Source organism: Pan paniscus, chromosome 3 (genome assembly GCF_029289425.2).
Source record: "Pan paniscus chromosome 3, NHGRI_mPanPan1-v2.0_pri, whole genome shotgun sequence".
In the NCBI taxonomy this organism is placed as follows: Eukaryota; Metazoa; Chordata; class Mammalia; order Primates; family Hominidae; genus Pan; species Pan paniscus.
The window spans coordinates 34655805-34673918 of NC_073252.2; positions in this window are offsets into that span (position 1 = coordinate 34655805).

The following is an 18114-nucleotide window of genomic DNA, read 5'->3' on the forward strand; positions in this document are numbered from 1 at the left end:
AGGGGGAAATGAACTGATAAACTCATCTGGGAAAGCAGAACAATGCAGCCGTTTCATCCCCAAAAGTTAATTTGTTTAAGTGTCAACCAGGGCATGAAATATGATTTAATCTTACTTTATAATAGAGGATTGAGGAAGCCAGCTTCTCAGTTCCCAAATGAGAAAATAAACAGTGACAAGATTTTGCCCATGAAATCTGCTTGTGGAAGTTTCTTTTCCTCCTCTTCCTCCTTGTCTTTCTCTTCCTCCCCCTCCCCACCCCCTCCTCCTCCTCCTCCCCTTCTTCTTCGTCACCCCCTCTTCAAACCAGGATCAATATAGGAATGAAGGCTGTTTCTCCAGTTTCACTTAGAGTTTTGAAAGAATTTGAAGAACAGGACTTAACTAACAGAGGCTATGAAAACCAATGCAAGTAATATGTGTTGATCACTTAATATTACATAGAAAATAATAAGGGGGTTTAAACAATGTTTCTGGCAACTGCCTTTCTCATAAAGCGTGACCTTTTAAGTTGTTCCCTATAAAAAAACATGTTGAGGAATTGAGAGTCTGGCCAGTGGCAAGGCAACTCTCTCAGCCAAATATTCTCCTCAAATACCCACTCACGTAACCAAATTGACAAGGATATCAGGCCCCGTGATTTGCCCAAGTGAAGACAGAAAAAGGCTGGGCAAAATGTGAAGAATAACAATATCAATAAATCTTGTCATTTTCTAAGTGTTATTTTATTGGCATTTTACTTACATGATCTATAATGCTTATAATGAAGTGTTGAGAGAGATAGTACCTTGAATTTATGGATAAGAAAACCACAACTCTGGAGGTTAATTAAATTGTTGGAGGTCATATATTGGGTAATTAGCAGGACTTGAATTTGAATCCAGGTGAAGAAATATATTTCACCCAGGTCCAAACCAGGGGATAATAAAACATCAAAAATGCTCACCTGTAAAATCCTTTGATCCAGCCTTAAAGGAATCTTTTCTAATTTTGTTCCTGGATTTTTATCTTTACCTATAAATAGGGGAATAAGCAGACACTTACCCAGGAGATCCGGAAAACAAGGGCAGGATGAGAAGTACACTAAAAGCAGAAGTGAGGATTTTGAGGTAAATGGATGGAGTCAGAGCAGCCATGTTAACACGCAGCATATTGAGATGTGAACGGAAGGCAAAACTGCCCCTCCAATGGGGATGTTCCTGACCCTTACTGTCAATTGCAATCTCCAGGCACATATTCCTCACTTCCGGTGGTTCTGTCTGCTTGGATATTTCCTGCATTATACTCAGTGTATTCATTTCCTATGACTGCTGTAACAAATTACAACAAACTTGGTGAAGAAATGTATTCTCTTGTAGTTCCAGAGGCCAGAAGTCCTAATCAATATCACCAGAATGGTTAAAATCAAGGTTTTGGCAAGGCCATGTTCTCTCCAGGGACTCTAGGGGAGAATCTATTCCTTATCGCTTCCAGCTTCTGGTGGCTGTCTCCGCAGTCCTGGGCTTGCAGTTGCATTACTCTAATTTCTCTCTTTGTCTTCACATCACCTTCTCGTCTGTATATTTGTTTTTCTTTGTTGCTCTCGTAAGGAGAAACGTTGTATGGCATTAAGGCTCACCACAATATTCAAGGAAAAACTCTTTTTCTTGAGATGCTTATTTTATTCATAAAGTACAGGGTAATTTTAGAAAACATCCTGCCAGAAAGCAACAGGCTGTGATTTTTTTGGAAATGAAAGCCATCTTGATAAAGCAACTTTTCTTTCTTGTTGTCTTGGTATTGTCTCACACAATAAAGCTTAAGTGTTTAACTTTGTTGCAGGCTTTCTTTTGTAAAGAAATAAGAAATTTTTGTAAAGAAATTCATAAAATAAGAATCTTGAGAAGAGTTTTTCCTTGAATATCGTGGTGATCCTTAATGCCATACAAAGTTTCGCCTTATGAGAGCAACAAAGAAAAAACAAATATACAGATGAGAAGGTGATAAAAAGAAAAAAAGATGAATTAATGTCCTTTGCAGGGACATGGATGAAGCTGGAAACCAGCATTCTCAGCAAACTAACACGAGAACAGAAAACCAACCACTGTATGTTCTTACTCATAAGTGGGAGTTGAACAATGAGAACACATGGACACAGGGAAGGGAACATCACACACTGGGGCCCGTTGGAGGGTGGGGGGCAAAGGGAGGGATAGCATTAGGAGAAATACCTAATGTAGATGATGGGTTGATGGGTGCAGCAAACCACCATGGCACGTGTATACCAATGTAACAAACCTGCACGTTCAGCACCTGTATCCCAGAACTTAAAGTATAATAAAAAAAATTAAAAATATTCTTAGTTTGATCACATTATTTCCCATATAAGGTAATTTTCACAAGTTCCTAGGATTAGAGCATAAGTATGTATTTTGGGGGGACATCATTCATTCCACTGTAGTTACCATATGACAGACGAGTACCTGATCAGTATAATTTGAGTAATATGAATAATATATGATTTAACTATATCTTTTAGGCACCTATGACATTCTTTTTATTTAAAAATATGATAGTAGTCCAGGACTGGGCACAGATATTTGAAATAAAATGTTTTAATTTAGGTATAAGTTCATTAGGAAATAGGAGTCAGAGGTGGAAGGAGCCTAAGGCTTTTTCAAATTACAGTTCTCTTCCTCTGAGACCCAATCCTTTCTATGAATAAAGGAAATAGTGCTTTGAGTATGTGTACATTATCCAATAATAAAGGAGAAGATATTTACAAGTAATATCCTGTTAAATGAGTCTCAAATAAAACAAGATACTTTGCATGTTTTGGGTGGAAAAAGAAAACCTTACAAAATAATAGGTACAGGTAAATAAATAACTTAATTATTACATGCATCATGGAATAAAAATATTCTCAGCAACCATTAAGTAATATGAAGTTTAAAAGTTTCCCAATTTACTCCCCTCCCGAGATCTAAAATTCATAAACAGTACATAAAAATATTCTTTTCTACATTTGTCAAGAATTTTAAAGAATCATTTTTCTAACACTTATGTTTTTCTAAAATAGTTTTCAACTTTCAAAGTAATTGCCATCCCTTTGTTTTTGCCTGAATTCAGCAGGTAGTTTGACACAGACGTATCAATGATGAGGAAGGATGGTGACAAGAGGATGTGAGCAAAAGCACTGTGGAATTCTCAGAGCTTTGCTGCTGGGAGACTATAGCTTTGCGGAAGGGAAAAACACAAGAAATTAACATCTGCAACTCCAAGCTAGAATAATGATTACAAAAGTTTACAGGGGGAAATTATGTAGACTACATCGACAATGCCAACTTGGGAGAATATTTCATAAAAATTAATTCATATCCAACACAGAACAAAGGTAGAAGGAACTGATTGGAGGAGAAGCAGTACAAGTCTGACATTTTCTCCACGTGTGTATAAAGGGGTTCACAGAAATTTAGCTGATCCTATTATTTTCATTAATAAGTGCTCATTTTTTGAAGTGTCATGAGACACTTTAAATTAAAGTTGTTTTATTTTAGAATATCAGAAGAAATACTCTAAAAACTTGTGCCTTTTCCAATTTTTCATGGTAAAGGAAGTAAAAATGTGATCCGTTTAAGCTGTAACGATGACAAACCACAAGGACAAATGTAGGCTCTCTTCCTTTAATATATTTTTACTCTCTCTCAAAATATTAATTACTGCACATATTTTTGTCACATGTACATACCTATGAAGTGGGATCTTGAGTTCAGTATATTTGGAGGCATAAGAAGTCAAGTTGTTCAGTCACTATTTTTTTCTCTGTTGACAATCTGATGTGAATATCTGTGAAGGTACATTTTGTGTGTTGTGTTCCAGCATGGAAATAACAATCATCTAGCACATATAGTGCCTATTGTGCACTAATGTATGTTCTGAGCCCTTTATATGTATTAGCTGATTTAAGATTCAAATATCCCTGTGAATTATGTTCATGCTATTTCATGGATGAGAAAACTGAGGCATGTAGGTTTATTAGAGGAAAATATATCTCTGTGTAAAAATTGGTAACCGATGTTCACTATAAGACCCAGTTGACCTTTGCTCATGCTGTAACTCCAAGATTCAAGTTGGTTTCAGATATTTTTAAAACTAATTAATGTAATATCAGAACTGACTCATCTGCACTATATAATTTGAATACATCATTGCTAGTGCCAGCTTGACTCTTGAACTTAATTTTGCATTAATAGAAACCTTGCAGTTTATACCTTAACTATAAGAAGAATGAATAGTCATTTATGTGATTTCTCGTAAGCAAATTAGTCAAGCTCCAATAGCACGGATGGAGTGAGTACCTTTTCACATGCATGGAATACATTTTGTATATAGGTATAAATATTATATCTACATCTGTATCTAGATATCTAGACAGGAAGAGATAAAAATAGAGACAGAGGCATAATGAAACCAAGAAAGCTATGATTCTTCAGCATTTATAGCAAAATTTATTTTCACCCAAAGCAAGCAGTGAAATAATTTGGTTGTTGATTAAGAAGTCAGGTAAGGCTGGGCGCAGTGGCTCATGTCTGTAATCTCAGTACTTTGGGAGGCTGAGGTGGGTGAATCATGAGGTCAAGAGATCGAGACCATCCTAGCCAAGATAATGAAACCCCGTCCCTACTAAAAATATAAAAATTAGCTGGGTGTGGTGGCGCACACCTGTAGTGACAGCTACTCGGGAGGCTGAGGCAGGAGAATCACTTGAACCTGGGAGGCAGAGGTTGCTATGAACTGAGATCTCGCAACTGCACTCCAGCCTGGCAACAGAGCAAGACTCTGTCTCAAAAAAAAAAAAAAAAGAAGAAGTCAAGTGAGACTAAGACTTTAAAAACAAGTGATTCATATATGCTTCATTTTCTTTCAATTAACATATAAGTTAGCATTTATTTGATAATCTTTTGAAATGGAGTCAAGTGTTTGATGTTGAGACACAGAGTAAAGTCCTTTATGAATCATACCCATAATTTGAATTTGATTCTCATAAAGTAGAATAAGAATGTAAAATATATTAAAAAAATTTAATTTTAAAAATTTGACATTTTTACATTTTCCAAATATGTATAGCATTATATGGTTTTGCAATTTTGCAAGCATTTTTAAGCTCAAATTTTAATTTTCTTTTTAGCAATTGGCTTTTACTAAATATTTCTAAAACATTCAATCTAGTTTTTAATTAAAATTATAGTTGTTTTCATTTACCTTTTCATGTTTAATGTATTTACATAAGATTTATTTAGATAATGTATTTATAATAAAAAATGAATTAACTGGAGTTGGCATTTATAGATTTAGGATAAACACCATAGCTCTTGGTCAGCATGTTACTCAGATGATAGAAGTAGAAATGATCACATATACTGAATTATAAACTATGGCTACAAATATTTAGCTTGAAGGCATTTCTTCTTCACAGGAAATGAAGAACCTGAGTGAATTTGGTGAGTCTGCTCTGTATCATCCTATTTTAGTTGCATCTATCCTCTGTAATTGTTGTCTTTACAGTGTAAATAGTCATAAAGAGAAATGGGAAACTGTGGGTTCCAAACACAAAGGTGTATAAAAGAGGTAATTATTTCATAAGTTAACATTCCTAGAAATAATAAGAAAAGGATACCAAAAAATTACAAATTCTAGGTCCTTGCAACTTACTGGTGCTCAAAATTTTAAATGACTGGTTTAGCTATTTCCTTATATAATTAAAATAAAAATTTTCCATAATTAATAATATGATAAAAAAAAGACAGCCTATAAATAGGATATAGAATTAGGAAGTATATATTTAAAAATTTCCAATAAACTAAATAACCTATAGAAATAGGAAAAAATAGAATCATACAGAAAGCACAGTTTAGTACCAAAAAATATGTGCTCTGGAGTCAGACTGCCTGAGTTCAAGGTTAAAAGCATCAGCTATAAGCATATGAGAAGATGCTCAATATCACTAATCAAAGAAATGCAAATAAAAATCACACACACACACACACAGACACACACTAGGATGGCTACTACCAAACCCAGAAAATAACAAGTATTGGTGAGAAGGTGGACAAATTAGAACCCTCGTGCACTGGTAGTAAAATTGTAAAGTGATGCAACCACTGTGGAAAGTAGTAAAGAGGTTCCCCAAAATTAAAAATAGAACTACCATATTATGCAGTAAATCCACTTCTGGGTATATATCCAAAAGAATTGAAAACAGGCTCTCAAAGAGATATTTGCCAAGAGGTAGAACCAACTCAAATATTCATGCTTGGATAGGTGGATGAACACAGTGGGATACATAAATGTCATGGAATATTACACTGTCTCAAAAAAAAGAGATCCTGTCATATGCTACAGCATGGACAAACCTTGAGGACATTATGTTAAGCAAAATAAGCCGGCACAAAAAGATATATACTGGAGCGTTCCACTTATATAAGGTATCTAAAGTAGTCAAATTCATAGAAACAGAAAGGAAAGTGTTGGTAACTAGGTACTGGGGGAAGGAAAAAAAGGAGTTGTTTAATGGATATAGAATTTTAGTTTTGCAAGATGAAAAAGTTTTGTTTCACAACAATGTGAATATATTTAAGACTAGTGAACTGTACATTAATAAATAGTTAAAATGATAGATTTTATGTTACATGCTTTTTACCATATGCACCCACACCTACACACAAACACAACAATAACAACTTACTAGCCAGATAACTATGGTTAAGATACATAACTTCTCTCAGTCTCAATTTTTTTATCTGTTAATGGTGACTATAGTAATAGATATGGCGTACATTTATTGAGTTGAAAAAATAAGATAAACATAAAAGACTTCACACAATCAAAGAGAAGTATAGGCAAAAAGCAAATAAGTAAATAATAATTCATTGGTTTAAAATAGAATTTAAACGAATTTAGTTAGAAAATAATGTGTACAATAATTAACCTCTGTGCCAGCATATATTGGTTTAGCTTCAGTATGAGAAGGCAATGAATCTCAAAAAATTTCTGAGTAATATTTTTAAATATTGATTCAATTATTAAATTAAGATCTTGATTTCTACCATAATTTATTCTGCCTCTGGACACCCTGACCAGCCTCTGATTTTTTTTTTCTTTATAATAAAATGATGTTTGGACTGAAGGCTTTACCAGTCTTTGGTGAAATAATTAGAAGAAAATGGGCCATGGTTTTCAGGGTAGCCCTGGATTTAATCAGCCTTGGTAATGGCCTCATTCAAATAAGAACAAAATTCATAGAAAAAAAGGATATGGGAGGTGGGTGAGTGTTTAAATATAGAAAAAAAAAAGAAACAGGTTAAAAAGCCAAAATTTTACTTATACAATTTGCCCATCTTCTCACCTGCTGTTTTTATCTTTTAATTTTTTATCTCTCTCATTATAGCCCCATCAGGGAGCGTTGCATGCTTCATTGCTTGATGCTATTAAAACTTAAGTTAAAAAAATTTAAATCTCTTCCACCTGTACTGTTCTCCTTTCCTGTCCAGAGTACAAGGTTGTTCAGTGTATGAAGACAGTGTTTTCTCTCTCTCTCTGTGTGTGTGTTTGTGTGGTGTGTGTGTGTGTTGTGTGTGTGTGTGTTTGTGCATGCATGTGCCTTCATGCGTAGAGTTTTTAAGGATCCAATTGTTTGCTACATCTGGCCTCCATTCTATAAATGACACAACTGGGAATAAGTTATGAATGAATTTATATTTCTTTAAATATTTGGAAATTGATTGGGAAGGCAATTCACTGGAGAAGAGGAAGGTCCCTTAGGAATCACTCCCATTTACCTGGTGCCTTCATTTCTCAGATCATTTGAGATGCTAATTACAAATTGTTTTTGACTGTGCTGATGACCCAGGTAGTTACACTGTGGAAAGAAATCACCATTTGAATATATGTCTGCTCTAATGAAGGTTACATACTCAGGGACCCAGATCAAGAAATAAATAGAGCAATAAACAGGCTGCTTTTCTTTGTTTTCCTTAGTATTTATAGCAAAACAATATATACAATTTATAGTATTTATTGTTTATATATAATACTATTTATTGTTTATATATAATGTGTGAATATATATTTAAATATATAAGTATATGTACAACTATTTACTATTATGACGCTTCAAGTAGATTTTCATAGATTGCAAATACCTTGCTTGCTGAGATAAAGATATTTAAAGATGCTGCTCATAAAGACTATTTTATTTTCAGATCAAAAGGGTGACACCGCCATATCTAATGAGGTTTTGATTTTTTTTTTTTTTCTTTGAGACAAGGTTGTGCTCTGCTGCTAAGGCTGGAGTACAGTGGCGCAATCATGGCTCACTGCAGCCTTGAACTCCTGGGCTCTAGGTATTCTCCCTCCTCAACCTGCTGAGTAGCTGGGACTACTGGTAAAGTGGCTAATTAAAAAAAATTTGTTTTTGTAGAGGCTGGGTCTATGTTGTCTAGGATGGTCTTGAACTCTTAGGCTCAATTGTCCCTCCTGCCTCTGCTTCCCAAGGTGCTGGGATTACAGGTGTGAGCCAACACGCCCAGCCATGTTTTGATGTTTCTATGGTTAATTTATATATTACTCTTTCAGTTTAATCAGTCTCAGTTTACTCACTAAAAATCAGTTTACTGCTAAAATTCCTAAAACAGAGCTGAGTATCCCACTGAAGTCCCAAAATATGACTGCCTGATGTGGACTTAAAGGGAAACTTGAGTTGTGAGAAATCTTATTTATGAACAAAAACCTCCGGTTGTGAAAGAAGTATTTAATGGCTTTTTTCCCCTGATTTCTCAGTCAATTTCAGTTATCATTTACTCACAGAAGCAACTGGCTAGTTATCTAATATTCTTGATACCTGATGTGATAGTCGAACGTGTTTCTGCTTTAAAACATGAGAAGAAACATTTCAAAACCAACAATAGGTAAGCAGATGTCCAATAAATCCTTTAGACCATTGGGCTTAGGAAGAAAGAAGCTTCATCCCCACTTCCCTTCCATCATTTTAATATGGGTGAACAAAGGAACAAAAGCTCAGCAGCTGACAGTACTCATGTCTCTCCAACTCAGTGAAATCACACATTTTCCAGGTTTCCTGGCTGTGCATTAATGAGGGAATTGTCAGAGGGAAAGAAAGAGTGAGTTCATGGTTCTCAGTTCCATATGTCAGTTCTTCAGCTACCAACCCACTGTATTATGGCTTCTAGAAAATAGGCTCCATTCATTAATAAATGGTAATTTAGGGAATATTTATATTTTTATTATATTATATGGATCCTCCCAAGCAATATTCATTTAGATTTTGGGCCTGGAATTGCTTCTCTAATATTGTCCAACAGCTTCTTCTCTCTTCAAATGCAGACATATGTTGGCAACAAGCCACTTCAAATTATTTCTCATTACTTTATCTCTTCTTTTAACATGTTCTTACTGTGTGGAGCTTTGCCAGTTGCTGACAAAAGCCAAATGGAAAAAAAGGGAAGATACTTTGATGGGTAATCTGTTTCAGCTACGCAGTAGCACCACTCTATACTCTACTGGAATCGGCTTCTTGCCAAAGATCATACCTGCTGCCTGAAATGTTAAACACAGGAAACCTGCTGCTGCTGCTTCTTCTGCTGTTGCTGACTCTGGTGGCCATGGATGTGCCTCAAGAGGAGAAAGGCAAGGAAAAGATACGCCTATTTATTTAAGTGGCCATGTAAAGATAAAATTTCTCCATCAGTTTCTGAGCTCTGCAAGTCTTAAACTGTTATTAGTTAAACAAAAAATCAGTTGACTTTTGTTCATTCAATGAGATATATTGAATAATTTCTGTATGCATAACACCAGGTTAGTCACTTGAAGATGAACCGCCCACTAAATGTTGTCTAAACGTAGCTTCTGCTGAGAAAAAATTTATAATATGATAGAGAGGATAAAAGGTAAACATTGATGGTAAAAAATGGTGGTGACAATGACAATAATGGATAAAAGATATGTATATGTAGGAGTTAAAAAAATAAACCAGTTCTTTCACAGTGTTTGAGGAAACTATGAAATAGATTGAATTTGATCTAGATCTTGAAGGCTAATGAGATTGAGAGAGAGAGAGAGAGAGAATATGCAAAAGTTCAAAGAAAAAAGAAATCAGTTACAAGACAGTATTTGACAAAACCATGAAACAGATTGAATTTGATCTAGATCTTGAAGCATTACTAGATTAAAAAGAGAGAGAGAGAGAGAAGGAGAGAATACTTGGCCAATGAAAGAGAATGAAGGTGGATTCATACAGGTTATTTTAAACCTAATCACAATCTAGTTTGATATAAAGGATACTTTTGGAAAATAGCACTGGAAAAGTTAGTAAGGACCAGATTATAAAATATAGCCAAGAAAATACCAAGCAGCAAGAATTTTATGTAGAACGCATAGAACCTTTTCTAAGCAAAAAATAGTGAGTATTTTTCACTGGGAACCTGATGGGGAAAAACTTGGATATGTGACACACTCTTAGCCGATTTAGGGCCACAAGAGGAAAGAGTAGGTAATCTCATGGGTCATGATGATGACATTGGGAAAAATAAGGGTAAGCCAGATTTGAGACTAGAGAATTATCTAGGGTCTGCCGACTGCTTGGATGGGAGAATCAGAAAAGAATAAAAAATAAAAATTTTGTATCCGACTAAAAGACAAAATCATATTCTACAAAATCAAATAGAGAAGAGCGCCTCTGCGTACACACCCCACACAAATATTCCTTTTGTTGTGATGCAATGTTCAGGGAATTCTAAAGATTTTATGCATTATTGGTAACTTTAAAAAGCTATGTAATCTTCCTTCTGTTTTCTGATCCAAAAAAAATTGTGTGGGAATTCTATGATCCTACCCATGAGTCTGTGTGGGATCAGGGTCAGGACCCCTTCTCAAAAACTCACCAGCACAAAAATTCTTTTACTTGCATTTACTCATTATCTTCTAATTTGTGTAAACAAAACACATTAAAAATAACTTTAGGTTAAGCATACAAAAGAAAGGAGGCAGGGAAAAAATAGCTCTGAATAAACATTTCCTAGATTTTTTTTCTTTATTCTTAGACATCTATGTCGAAGGAAAAGGCCAGTAGTTTGAATACATCATGGTCTAGTAACCAAATTGTGTGGTAGGTAGGTAGAATTTGGAAGGCAGGTAGGCTTGGGGAGCAGTAGGTGAGCAAGTTTAACTGAGCACAAAGAGCCTACTTTTAAAATGCGAGGAGCCTACTTTTAAAATCTAAATAGCTCTTGTAGAAGCAAACATGTTGGCTAGGTCATTCTATGTACATTTTTTCCTTCCCGATTTTTACCTTCAACCTGCTATCACAGTTCTTTCACTGGTAACAGGAATCATGAAAATGATATACAGCAGCATTAGCAAGAAGGCTCAAAATGTGGCCAGTTAAATTATTTGTGGCGCACCAGGTGTCCTTGCATGGTTTGGAGACAATCTGCCTCAGGGTCTAATCTCACAGTCTTTCATGTAAAGTCGGCACAGAAGAACTATTCATAATGGGATATCAGTCAGAATTTTCTTATTAGTGATGAAATAAACCAGAACTGGGACTCAAATCATTTCATGTGCAGTACGTTCTTTCTCCTTTCATATTGTCTACAGTCTGAGGATATGTCCTTGGCTATTTGTTTTTTTCAAGAAAAAGAGGTTTAGTGACTTGAAATTCCTTTTCACTGATTCCCCAAAAGCAGAAAATGATACAAATTTATTACAATGAATATTTTTAAGTAATATCAGATCCAAATTGCATGAGTTAATAAAAGCAAAATTATTTTATGTCAATTTAATTTATTGGAAGGAAATTGAAAATAAATATGAAACATGTTGAAAAGAAATGAGATAAATATATCTATTATAAAACTACAGAAAATACATTATATTTTAACACCTTTCTGATATCATAAAAATGTAATTATGTTTCTTAAGAGTTGCAAAGATATTTCAAATCATCTTTTGCAGCTTATGTATTGTTCTCATTTACTTGCATTTCTATGTATTCATTTTTTTTAACAGATGTTTGAAGTGTTTTCAATATGTAACAAAGGCAGTGTCCTAGGTTCTGGGGGAGAAGATGGATAGGGACTGGGTCTGGAGGTTCCCTAACAAAATAGAAAGACTGGTCAGGGAGAGAGATAGTTACATAAATAATTGCTGGGCCAGGCACGTTGGCTCATGCCTGTAGTCCCAGCACTTTGGGAGGTTGAGGCAGGTGGACCACTTGAGGTCAGAAGTTCGAGACCAACCTGGCCAACATGGTGAAACCACGTCTCTACTAAAAATATAAAAATTAACCAGACATGGTTCCAGGTGCCTGTAGTCCCAGCTACTCTGTAGCTTGAGGCAGGAGAATCGCTTGAACTCGGGAGGCAGAGGTTGCAGTGAGCTGAGATCCTGCCATTGCACTCCAGCCTGGGCAACAAAGTGAGGCTCTGTCTCAAAAAGTAAAAAATAAAAAATTGCTGTGAAGTATTGTTATCACAGTATGCAGAAAGCATGCTGGTAGTCAAAAGAGGTAGTATTTTAGTCTTAGCCCAGAAAAACAACAACAACAAAAAAATGGTTTCCAGAGAATATGCTTAGGTTGTATTTTGAAAGGTAATTAAGACATCGTTAATTAAACAAAAGGAATTCTAGGCAATGGGAAGAGGCTTCCCAATGTGGAGGTAGGGAGAGGTGTCATGAGGAGCTTATGATGTGTGTGAGTGCTTGTTTCTGGGTAAAGTACACTTAGCAGTGTTAGTTGATTATCATTTTACTGCTTATTTTTGCTTGCATATAGCATTTCATTGCCCATTAAACATAGTGTTTGGTTAGACACTTATAAAACAGTAAATTCAACAAAAACAAAAAAGAAAACAAAACACACCTGAAAATGGATAATGATAATGTCACCATCATTAAAAAAAATTATGAGTACCTGGTAGGTGTATATATTTAGAGGGTACATGAAATATGTTGATATAGACATATAATACATAACAACCACATCAGGGTAGAAAGGAAATCCATCACCTTAACCATTTATCATTTCTTCGTATTACAAACCTTCCAATTATGCTCTTCTAGTTATTTTTAAATGTACAATTAATTATTATTGACTGTAATCACTTTATTGTGCTATCAAATACTAGATTTTACTCATTCTATCTAACCATGTTTCTGTGCCCATTAACCGTCCTCACTCATCTCCTTTCTCAGCCTTTGATAATCATCATTCTACTCTCTATCTTGATGAATGAGTTAAATTGTTTTAATTTTCTTTAGCTCCCATAAATAAGTGAAAATGTATGAAGTTTATTTCACTTAATGTAATGTTATTTCTGTGCCTGGTTTATTTCACTTAATATAATATTTTCCTGTTCTATCACCGTTGTGGCAAAGGACAGGTTCTCGCATTTTCATGGCTGAATAGAACTCTATTGTATATATGTACCATATTTTCTTTATCAATTTGTCTGCTGATGGACACTTAGAGTTCTTCAAAATCTTGGTTTTGTAAATAGTGCTGCAATAAACATGGGCATGCAGCTATCCCTTTGATATACCTATTTTCTTTCTGTTGAGAATATACCCAGAAGTGGCATTGCTGTATCATATGGTAGTTCTACTTTTAGTTTTTCAAGGAACCTCCATACTGTTCTCCATAGAGGCTGTACTAATTTACATTCCCACCAACAGTGTATGAGGGTTCCGTTTTCTCCACATCCTTGGTAGCATTTCTTATCGCCTGTCTTTTGTATAAAAGCCTGATGTCACTGTCTTTGATGAGAAATACATGGCCATCAACCACCTCCTTATAGTTGAGAGAAACTGATTTTGAAATCATTTTACTACTTTTCTTTACTTATGTTATCATTGTAAATAAAAACTATTGAATCATACAACACTTTTGAAAATCCAAGTTCAAGACACTACACAATTCATGAAGTGCCCATGTTCTTATATTTTCAAATTATGAGGAAAGGAACATATTTATTCTTCTCTTTAGGGTAATAAATGTAGTAATAACAGAAGTACCCTTAAGTTTACTTGGACAATTCTATTGTCTGTGTTCTGTCCTAAGATGTGTCTACTTCAAATTAGGAAAGAAACTTGAAGAATTGCTAATGTCTTTTGTATAGTACCACTTACGTGTGTATTTGGTATACGTGAGAGTGTGTGTTTGCATGTGTGTAAGTAGAAGTGTGTTTCCTTTGTCTTGGCTAGAAAAATTAGGCAGCCTAGTTAATTGCTTTGAGTGTACTTAAATATGAACAAAAGGGATTTCAGTTCATTTTTAGGGTGATTACCCACAACATCAAAAATATTCTTGTTGGTGAGGCATGGTGCATGCCTATAATCCCAGCACTTTAGGAGGCTGAGGCAGGCAGACAGCTTGAGGACAGGAGTTTGAGACCAGCCTGGGCAACATGGTGAAAACCTGTCTCTACAAAAGAAAAAAAAATACAACAACAACAAAAAATAGCCAGGTGTGGGGGCATGCACCTCTAGTCCCAGACATTTGCAAAGCTGAGGTGGGAGGATCACCTGAGCCTGTGAGGTCATGGCTGCTATGAGCTATGATCACACCACTGCACTACAGCCTGGGCAACAGAGAGAGATCCTGTAAAAAAATGTGCAAGGAAAAATAATATAATTATTATTTTTGTGAAAAAGATCATGTTTGCACATAGTAACAGGAAAATCAATGTACTGACATGTAATATCAAGAGATTGTTTCTCTGAGGGAAGTTATGGCATTTAATTTGGCAAAATTGACTTTGCATTTTTAGCTAATGTATTGAGTGTAAACTTAACTCCATGACTGTTAATTTTTCTGCTGTATAATTCAGAGTTCATGATATGATTTGGCTGTGTCCCCATCCAAATCTCATCATGAATTGTAATTCTTATAATCCCCACAAGTCTTTGGAAAGACCTAATGGCAGGTTGATCATGGGGGCAGTTCCTCTATGCTATTCTTGTGATAGTGAGTGAGTTCTCACAAGATCTGATGGTTTTGCTAGGGGCACTTCCCCTTTTGTTCCTTGCTCTTCTCCCTCCTGCAACCATGTGTAAAAGGTTCTTGTTTCTCCTTTGTCTTCTGCCATGACTGTAGTTTCCTGAGGCTTCCCCAGCCATGTGTAACTGTGAGTCAATTAAGCCTCTTTCCTTTATAAATTGCACAGTCTCGGGTATTTCTTTACAGCAGTGTGAAAATGGAATAATATACTAATTTGGTACCACAGAGAGTGGGGCACTGCTATTAAAATAACCTGAAAATGTGGAATTGACTTTGGAACTGAGTAACAGGTGAGGTTTGAACAGTTTGGAGGGCTCAGAAGAAGATGGGAAGATGTGGGAATGTTTGGAGCTTCCTAGGGACTTGTTGAATGATTTTGACCAAAATGTTCATAGTGATGTGAACAATGAAGTCCAGGCTGAGGTGGTCTCAGATGAAGATAAGAAGCTTATTGGGAACTGAATCAAAGTTCACTCTTGCTATGCTTTAACAAAGAGACTGGTGGCATTTGACCCCTGCCCTAGAGATTTGCAAAACTTGAACTTGAGAGAGATTGTTTAGAGTCTCTGGCAGAAGAAATCTCTAAGCAGCAAAGTGTTCAAGAGTTGATCTGGGTGCTCTTAAAAATGTTTAGTTATGGCCAGGCAAGGTGGCTCACACCTGTAATCCCAGCACTTTGGGAGGCCGAGGCAGGTACATCATGAGGTCCGGAGATCAAGACCATCCTGGCTAACATAGTGAAACCCTGTCTCTACTAAAAATACAAAAAAATTAGCCAGGCGTGGTGGCAGGTGCCTGTAGTCCCAGCTACTTTCAGGCTGAGGCAGGAGAATGACATCAACCCAGGAGGCAGAGCTTGCAGTGAGCCAAGATCACATCTCTGCCCTGGAGGCAGAGGAAGAAAAAATGGTTTTGTGGGCCCAACCCAGGGCCTGGCTGCTTTGTGCAGTCTTGGCACTTGGTGCTCTGCATCCCAACCATGGCTAAAATGGGCCAAGATACAGCTCAGGCCATTGCTTCAGAGGGTGCAAGCCCCAAGTCCTGGTGGCTTCCATGTGGTGTTGGGCCTGTGGATGCACAGAAGTCAAGAATTAAGATTTGGGGATCTCCACCTAGATTTCAGAGGATGTATGTAAATGCCCAGATATCAAGGCAGAAGTCAGCTACTGGGGTGGGGGCCTCATGGAGAACCTCTGCTACGGCAGTGTGGAAGGTAAATGTGGGACTGGAGCCCATACACAGAATCCCCACTGGGTCACTGCCTAGTGGAGCTGTGAGAAGGACTCCATTCTCCAGTTCCCAGAATGGTAGATCCACCCACAACTTAGACTGTGCAATAAGGAAAGCTGCAGACACTCAACACCAGCCTATGAAAGCAGCTGGAAGGGAGGCTGTACCCTGCAAAGCCACAGGGGCACAGATGCCCAAGTCCATGGGAGCTCACTTCTTGTATCACGTAACATGGATGTGAGACATGGAGTCAAAAGAGATTATTTATTTAATGACTGCCCCCTGGTTTTCGGACTTGCATGGAGCCTGTAGCCCCTTTGTTTTGTCCAATTCTCCATTTTGAATGACAGCATTTATTCAATGCTTGTACTACCATCATATTTTGGAAGTAATTCACTTGCTTTTGATTTTACAGGCAAATAGGTGGAATGGACTTGCCTTGTTTCAGATGAGACTTTGACTCAGACTTTTGGGTTAATGCTGGAATAAGCTAAGAATTTTTGAGACTTGGAAAGGCATGACTGTGTTTTGAAATGTGAGGACATGGGATTTGGGAGGGAACAGGGGCATAGTGATATGATTTTGCTGTGTCCCTACTCAAATCTCATTTTGAATTGTAATCTCTGTAATCCCCACTTGTCTAGAGACAGACCTGGTGGGAGGTAATTGGATCATGACGGCAGTTTTCCTCATGCTGTTCTCATGACAGTGAGTGAGTTCTCATGAGATCTGAAGGTTTTATGAGGGGCTCTTCCTCCTTTGCTCCTTGTTCTTCTTTCTTCTGCTGCTATGTGAAGAAGGTCCTTGCTTCCCCTTTGCCTTCTGCCATGACTGTAAGTTTCCTGAGGCCTCCCCAGTCATGTATAACTGTGAGTCAATTAAACCATTTTCCCTTATAAGTTACCCAGTCTAGGGTATGTCTTTACAGCAGTGTGAAAATAGACTAATAGAGTTCCCAATGTAATAACTGCATTTATAGGTACTTAATATTTAATTGATATAGTATTTTTATTAATACAAAGTCAAATCTATTCCAAGCAAAATTATAAAGCCTATCTTTGGCACCCTCAACTATATTGATTTTTTACAGCATTTGTCGTCTACAGAATGATATAAGCACTAAGTTTAACATTTCTCACATAAGTAAAGGAATGGTAATAAGATTTATTTCATATTTTGTGGTCTACTACAGTTCTTGAACCTAAAAGATGAATGGATGACCCCAGTTTAGTTGTTTGGTTAGATTACACAGAAGACCGTAGCTCTTCTTCTTGGCTAACCTCTCTGAATATGGTAACATAATCAAAAGTAGGATTCCTAGAATAGCTACAGAAAAGAAGCCTTAGGAAATGAGGAAGAGGCTTTGCATTTAGGCAAGAGAGGAACACTGAAAACAAGTCCACATTAAGATTATCAGGACGAATAGGAGATCACCCACGCAGTCACAGAAGCTGCTTATTTACTGTAATGAGTTGAGTTATTGATAATAGATTTTACAATAATCACAAAATGTTTCTGATTTATCCTTTGCCATATAATTAAAAAATAAGTTTTAAAATAATTTTGAAAAACAAACTTTGCAGTGTTTAAAAATAAATAAATAAATAAAACAAAACAAACAAAAAATGTTCGGTTCCAATAGTCAATTACTATGAGGTCTTCTGTAAGTTATTTCATATATCCAAAACTCCTTTGAAAATAGTGATAATAAATTTCTTATTAAGTTTCTCAGACTATATTTAATAAGGTATGCAAAGCACTTAATAGAGTGCCTACAAAAAAATGCTCAATATATGATAGCTACTGATTTTTTAAAATTTTTGCTAGTATTG